The sequence below is a fragment of the Saccostrea echinata genome, unplaced genomic scaffold, assembly GCF_033153115.1.
Source record: "Saccostrea echinata isolate AGI-Se365-2 ecotype Australia unplaced genomic scaffold, CSIRO_AGI_Sech_v1 ptg000051l, whole genome shotgun sequence".
Lineage (NCBI taxonomy): Eukaryota > Metazoa > Mollusca > Bivalvia > Ostreida > Ostreidae > Saccostrea > Saccostrea echinata.
In genome coordinates this window covers 407872-415261 of record NW_026889800.1, presented here as the reverse complement: position 1 = coordinate 415261, position 7390 = coordinate 407872, and the positions used below count along the sequence as shown (strand labels likewise).

Below are 7390 nucleotides of genomic sequence, written 5' to 3'. Positions count from 1 at the left end.
AATGAACTCATGTATCCTAGTGTGCCAATAATAAACAAAATGCAAGAGGTCTGAAATATACAGGGTGATGAAAAATATCTGATACTACTTTGATCCTCAATAAAATTATCATCAATTATAGTAATATTTCATTTATACATCATTTTAAACTGCTGCAGCTATCATTTTCATCGACATGTAATACTAGAATACACTGACGTTACTACATGTGATAGTATGACATCATAAAACTGATACTATTTTTATCATAGTAAAATGTATACCAAAGGGTTGAAGTTCTCCATTAAAACTCACTGGACTCTATCTGTGGGGGTATCTAAAGAACAAAGCCAACTTTCCATGAGAATTTCAAGTTTGTAATACTCGGGGAAATGTGAGAAGTTACTCCAGACATGTGCAGTGATGTGATCACAAACTTTGAAGGAGACTTCACTTTATCTCATGCTTGCTTAAAAGGGACTTCATGTATTAAGTGTGCTTAGATAACTGCATTATTTCATAAATTGTGGGTTTAAAAAATATATAAATTGTACATGACATATGCTATAGAAAATATCAAAGCAGGTATTAAATTTTGAAAAATTTTATTAAATTTTATTATACATGTATGCCATGTGGAAGTTTTATCAACCTTCAAAATGGTATCAGATATTTTGGATCACCTTGTATTTCATGAGAAATCTACATTCCAAAGTCTTGCAGATTCAAGCTCGGTGAAGGATGGGGCTACATGTAGATATGGGAGCAGATTTCACATTATACAGTAAGGCTATGTAAGTCATATTGGTATTCAGCATATATACCAGTAATTGTTATGAGTGGATTCAAGTATGCTTATGTACATGTATTAAAGTAACAGGTGACATTCATTTTGACTATGATATTTCTGATTTCAGGAGTAGTCTCCCCTGTTAAAGATCAACAATGGTGGATATACAATGCGGGATGCTGTGTAGTACATACTACGTACATCATTAACAGAGTTTTGACACCTGTATACCTGTATTTCTACCAATCACCTCTGTAACCTTTGTTGTAATCGTCAGACAGGTAAGAAAAACAAGATAGTTAATGAAAATAATTTCTAAAAATAATTAAGATAAATACTGAAAAAAAAACATATTTACATGTACAGACTCACCCATGTAAGAAAATGTCACATTTTACACACACAACGCAGCTAGGTTAAGGTCTCCCATATCTGCGTCAGCCTATGCAGAGGTTTGGGAGAGCTATTATGACGTCACGTTAAAACAATACAAATGAATCTCGATGAATAAATACTATAACGTTCTTTTTAAAACACACGAAATGCTTTCATTTCTCATAAATGTTATAAAAATAAATGGATCGATGTGCAACTTATCTTGCCATAATAGCACTAAGCTTATGCAGAATGAAAGCCAGCTTGATCTCGCTGTACATACTGAGATGACGTCATTTCTTAGTTTGACACGCAGTTTCTCTGTATTTGAGGCGTGGATCAAACTTTTATCGTGGCTTGTAAAAATAAAAATAAATATGAAACATTCGTAGTCAGACAAAAAGAGAGACATATTCTGAAATATATTAATCCACATTTTATTGTCAAACTGAATTGATAATATGTAGACTTTATATATAGCCGCACGGAGCACATTTGTACAGTAACGTGCTAGAATGAGGGGTCAAGCCCCTCGAAAATATCAAAAGTTCAACGATATCCGTTTCACTATAAATTCTGAATTTTTAAACACGTGTAGCCATTATTCCTACTGTTCTGAAAAGTGCTGGGAGCTGGTTGTACATTGTTTATTTATTCCGTAATCTAACATTATTCCAATGCGTATTACATTTTTGTCTTGGGTTTATAGAAAGACGGCTAAATTTTAAACAATTCTCAAGCATGAGGAAGTTGCTCCCAGCACTTTTCGGGTTGAGGAATTTGTCTCAAAGAAAACAAAATAAATTTTATAGCGGAAGAATGTCCGTATATTGTTGAACTTTTACGATCTTTGTAGTAGTACATATATGGTCCAATTTTAAACCTGTCACGTGACAAACAGCTGATGTAAGCGATGTCACTTTGGCCGAACTCAGCAGAAACCCAATATATACAAATGCAATCACCACAATTCACATTTATCAAAACTACTGCTGTTAAAAGAAATATTAAAAATTGTATTCATTTTCCCTGAATATATAAATGCGTATATTTCATGGGCGTCCTTAACCTAGCTGCGAATTATACGTCATTTACATATCCTGGCCATTGATGCAGTAAAACATAGCAATTTTATTTAAATATGTAACAATTCACAGAATAGATGCTATGTATTTATAAATGCTTTCATACATTTAAATTACATACACAGCTTTTTTTAACACAATTTCCTTTTTAGCTCACGTGACCTTTCTGATCACCCATTGTCCGTCTGTCTGTCCGACCGTCCAGCTGTAAACTTTTCACAATTTCAACTTCTTCTCAAGAATCACAGGGCCAATTTTAACCAAACTTGGTACAGAGCATCCTTAGGTAAAGGGGAGTTTTAATTCTTCAAAGGAAGGGCCAAGCCCCCTTCAAAGGGGAGATAATCAAGAAAAGACAAAAATTGGGTGGGGTCATTAAAAAATCTTCTCAAGAACCACTGGGCCAAAAAAGCTGAAACTTATGTGGAAGCATCCTAGGGTAGTGTAGATTCTAAATTGTTCAAATCATGACCCCCGGGGTAGGGCGGGGCCACAAAAGGGAATCCAAATTTTTCATTGAAATATGTAGAAAAAATCTTTTAATATCTTCTTCTCAAGAACCACTGGGCTAGAAAAGCTGAAACTTATGTGGAAGCATTCTGGGGTAGTGTAGATTCTAAATTGTTGAAATCATGACCCCCGGGGCAGGGCGGGCCACAACAGGGAATCAGTTTTGCATTGAAATATGTAGAAAAAATCTTTTTCTCAAGAACCACTGAGCCAGAAAGGCTGAAACTTAAGTGGCAGCATCCTGGGTAGATACTAAATTGTTCGAATCATGGCCCCTGGTTTAGGTTGGGACCACGATATGTACTACAAGGGGGGAAATCAGGTGAAAAACAGCAAAGGCCAAAGTTACTCAGGTGAGCATTGTGGCCCATGGGCCTTTTGTTAATTTTGGATATGTCAGTGGTTTACTGTATGTGTCTATATTTTAACAGTTTTTGTTTCATTTTAAAGTCATTTTGCCTATTTTGTTGTTGTTTTAGATGATGGACCACTCTACTTTCTTTTATAACAGGTTCCCCTACAGATTCACAAAGTTCCAATATTGAATTTCCATGACCCCTATTCAGTGAGTGCACAACTTTATGTATTCTACTTTCAAAATTTCCACTACTTGTAATATATTTTGGATTTGATTATGAATATGCCCTATTCACAGATTCAGCTTTTGTGTACAAGTATGATACTTAATTCTATTAACTTGAAGATTATTTAGTCCTAAAGTCAAATTTATACAGTCTTTTAACAAACATTTGTCTTCCTCAGTCATGTTTAATTCAAAGTCACTAGGCACCACTGAAGATTTCCACTTATTGCTTTTCAGTCCATGACAGAAAAAGGAATAAAGTTGACAGGACTTTCATCACTGCCCTTTAACTGGTAGCAGTTTATGTTTAGACAGCAGAAGACATAGCCAGTTTCATCAAAGGTAAGTCTTCTTCAGGGTAGTTTGTGTAGCAGTTCTCATGCTCTGTCCTTCACTGAAGCTTCAGGTCCAAGCAAATCTTCTTTTCATGGATTCTCTTAATATGGCATTGGTTCTTCTCAGAAACATGTGACTGCTGAATGGAACCTTAGCAGTCTGTTTTCTTTGAGGTTCTTTAAGGTTTTCAATGACATGTCCTTGTTTTTCAGATGCACCAGATGCCTTGGCACTATCTCCATCACTGGTGAAATGGGAAATGACTAGTAGACCGTCATCACTTAATATTTTTAACTCACCAATGCATAATTTGAGGCCAATCTCTTCTCATCTCCGATGGTGGTCTCCAGAGGAATGGTTGCAGTGCAGTCTTCGTGTCCTGAGCCTTTCCTTCTCAGGTGTGTGCCTTTCTTGCATAGTTTATTCCCACAGAACACTGCCTCAACGTTTTTCCTCTCAGTAACATTTTCACTTACAGTATAAGTCACTTGGGTGGCAGCTTGGAATTGGTTTTTCCAGTGGCACTGAAGGTGGCATTATTATACCAAGCATCTCCTTCCCCTCTGATAGGGGTATCAGGAAGTCCACATTTTTAGCTCTATTGGTCAGAGACCAGAAGAGATCATGCTATTGTAAGGTGTCTGTCATTCGTCGTCTGTCTGTAAAATTTTTTTTCAAAATTCTACTCCTCCTACAGTTTTGGTCTGATTTGTGGCACACAAATAGAGTACACTAAGACATCGGTTTTTGATTTATATAAACTCTGTTGCCATGGTTACCAAAATTAAAATTTCTGTAAAATACTTTCAAAATGCTACACCTCCTACAGTTTGGTCTGATATCAATTTTGATATAACATGGCATGCAAGTAGACTAGATACATAATTGTCTTTATCGTTTTTTTCTTATTTTGATGAATTATGTTGCCATGGTAACTAAAATCGAAATTTCTGTAAAATTCTTTTAAAAGGCTACTCTTTCTACAGTTGTTGTCTGATTGCAATCTTACCATGAAAAGAGACTAAATCAAGGATCACTATTCCATTTATTGCTGATGCAAAGTTTCAAGTCCAAGTTACTTTTCTCTTCCTTTGTTATAAGTAAAAACCAGACAGTAGGGCTACAGTCTCTACGTAGACTACTGGTTCATTAAGTTCCTGAATGTTCTGCCCTATTGATTTTCTTCATACTAGTTTTATTCACATCTATGATAATTTCCCCACTTTGTTGCAGGTCTGTTGCACATGGGTGGCTGAAGCTGGTTCAATATTTCCACCAAGAAGCATACCACGCATACCCTCTGTAGTAATGCTGGTACCCAAGTGACCGATAGCCATGGCCACATTTAGCTGTGCAGCTCTTCATCCCCTTCCAGATCTCCTCACCTCTTCGTAAAGCTTTTCTCATTGACTGGTGTAGTGGCACTTCTTACATCGGATAAAAGGATCCATGCCAGGCCTCGTTTTTCCTCCTAATGTTGGTTCCAGTCCAGTGAACCGTCACAGTCTGGAAACTTCTTTAATTGTTCTTTAAATGCCTGATTCCACAATTTAGCAGTCTTCTCTTGGTGAAGGACTTTGTATAGTTTTGAGTTTGGGTCATCTGACACAGCTTCCATGTAGGAGTCTACAGGCTGGATTTCACTTAGCCCGGGTCACAAAATCTTCATCTCACTGCTTCGGCTCTCGGCAGAGTCTGACATTTATATATATTTATACAGACATATAGAGACATTTTCATTTTCTCGTTTTGGGCATCTTATTTTAGGCCTACAGTATTAATTTTGGACTCATGGACTAGGAATATATCTTTAGCAGAATTGTCTTTTTTAGGTCACCTGAGTCACTCAGGTGACCTATTGCAATCTGTTTTTGTTCGTCTTTGTGCGTTAACATTTGAACATTTTTAGCTTCTTCTCTGAAACCACTTAACCAATTTCAACCAAATTTGGCATATAGCATATATGGGTGAAGGGGAAAAAATATGAATTTCATGGTCCCTGCCCCCCTGGGGCCTGAGGGGTGGGGCTAAAACCACCAAAATTAATGCAATCTTTAAAAATCTTCTTCTTTACTCCTGGACATCAAGCAGTCAAACTGTTGGCATGATTGTAATAAGCATTGAGCCTCTACCAAAATTGTGAAATTCATGGCCCCAGGGTCAGGGGTGCTGGTGTTAGGGTGGGTATATATAGATCAAATAGTGAAAGTGCCTTATTTCTTTGAGAATCTTCTTCTCTGCTCCTGGGTATTAAATAAACTAACTAAGTACATAGTTATGAAGAGCAAGAGTGCCTCTTTCAAAATTGTGAATTTCATGGTCCCAGGGTCATGGGTGCTGGTGTTAGGGCGGGGCTCTATTGATTATATAGTGAAAATGCATTATTTCTTTGAAAATCTTCTTCTCTACTCCCTGGATACTAAATAAACTATAAGTACATAGTTATGATGAGCAAGAGTGCCTCTTCCAGAATTGTGAATTTCATGGCCCCAGGGTCAGGGGTTCTGGTGTTAGGGCAGGGCTCTATTCATTGTATAGTAAAATTGCATTAATTCTTGAAAATCTGAAAAGTACTTTCATAGTTTTAATGATCAGGTAGACTTGGAAGTAATAAATGAATAAAAATGAGACAAAAATAACATCTCTTTTTATATCTTCTTCAAAGGCTAAGAGAGGCCAGTGTGAGAGTTAATAATATCGGGTTAAAAAATAGACATTTTGTTAATAGTCTGCATGGTAATAGTGATAAATGGGGGACAGACAGATACTAAACCAATTATTTTGTTGATGCTAATCATACTATTTTTCTTGCTTTTGGGCAACAAGGCTTCATTTATCAGTTTATGGATCCTCTAAATTGTTGTATTGTACTCAGATGACCGTTAAGACTGTTGGGCCTCTTGTTTAGGTGTACATGATGCAACTTTCTGGATGATGTGTAGTCTGTCAACATCTGAAACCCACATGTATAGATAAGCCTGTTTTTGTATAAGAATCATGTCTATTGTATTGCTCAGCTTTTTGCAGGTTTTATATGAATAAGTTAAAATTTTATTCTGTATGTATAGATTTAAACTAAAGGTGCATAGACACAGATTTGAAGTTTATATTTTCTCAAATTTTCTGTATAATATCACAACTTATATGTTGCTATAGCATTTCACACGAAAATAAAATTAAAAACTTATTTAATCTGGAAATTATTGAAACTACGAATTTCGGGTGGCATTTGATTAACACATCCTTGCACTTTCACGATTTTTAACTTTATCCTTAATACTTAGGAAAAGTAGCAATTTTGTTGTGTATTAATGAATAATATTACATCTATAATCCAGAAAATTCAGAGTAAAAATGTGCGAAAGTAAAACCCACTCACTTAAGTATTGTCAGCCCCTGCTCAGTGTTGTGTAGTTGTGTACAGAGTTTTACAAATTGAATACACCCGTGAAACGTAAACTGTTTTTGTAAACAGGGCACGAGCTCTGTTGTTATTAATGTTTACGTTTCACCGGGTGTGTTCAATTGTTAAACTCTGCACACACCACTGAGCACGGACTGACAATACTGGTAAAAGGATTTTGCTTTCTACATTTCTACTCTGAAATTTCTGCATTATAGTTTTAATATTTTTCATTAATAAACAACAAAATTGCTACTTTTCTAAAGTAATAAGGATAAAGTTAAAATTTGTGAAAGTGCAAGGATGTGTTTATCAAACGCGTCCAGAAA

At 36.0% G+C, this 7390-nt stretch overlaps 1 long non-coding RNA gene across 1 annotated transcript; it reads left to right on the top strand.

Annotated features, from left to right (window-relative positions):
• Positions 1-691: 691 nt before the first annotated feature.
• Positions 692-5467, top strand: LOC133203620 (uncharacterized). The gene is made up of 6 exons (XR_009723424.1): positions 692-773; positions 897-1050; positions 3251-3304; positions 3560-3664; positions 3871-4056; positions 4892-5467. It is a non-coding gene; the product is annotated as an uncharacterized LOC133203620 (long non-coding RNA).
• The last annotated feature ends 1923 nt before the right edge of the window (positions 5468-7390 follow it).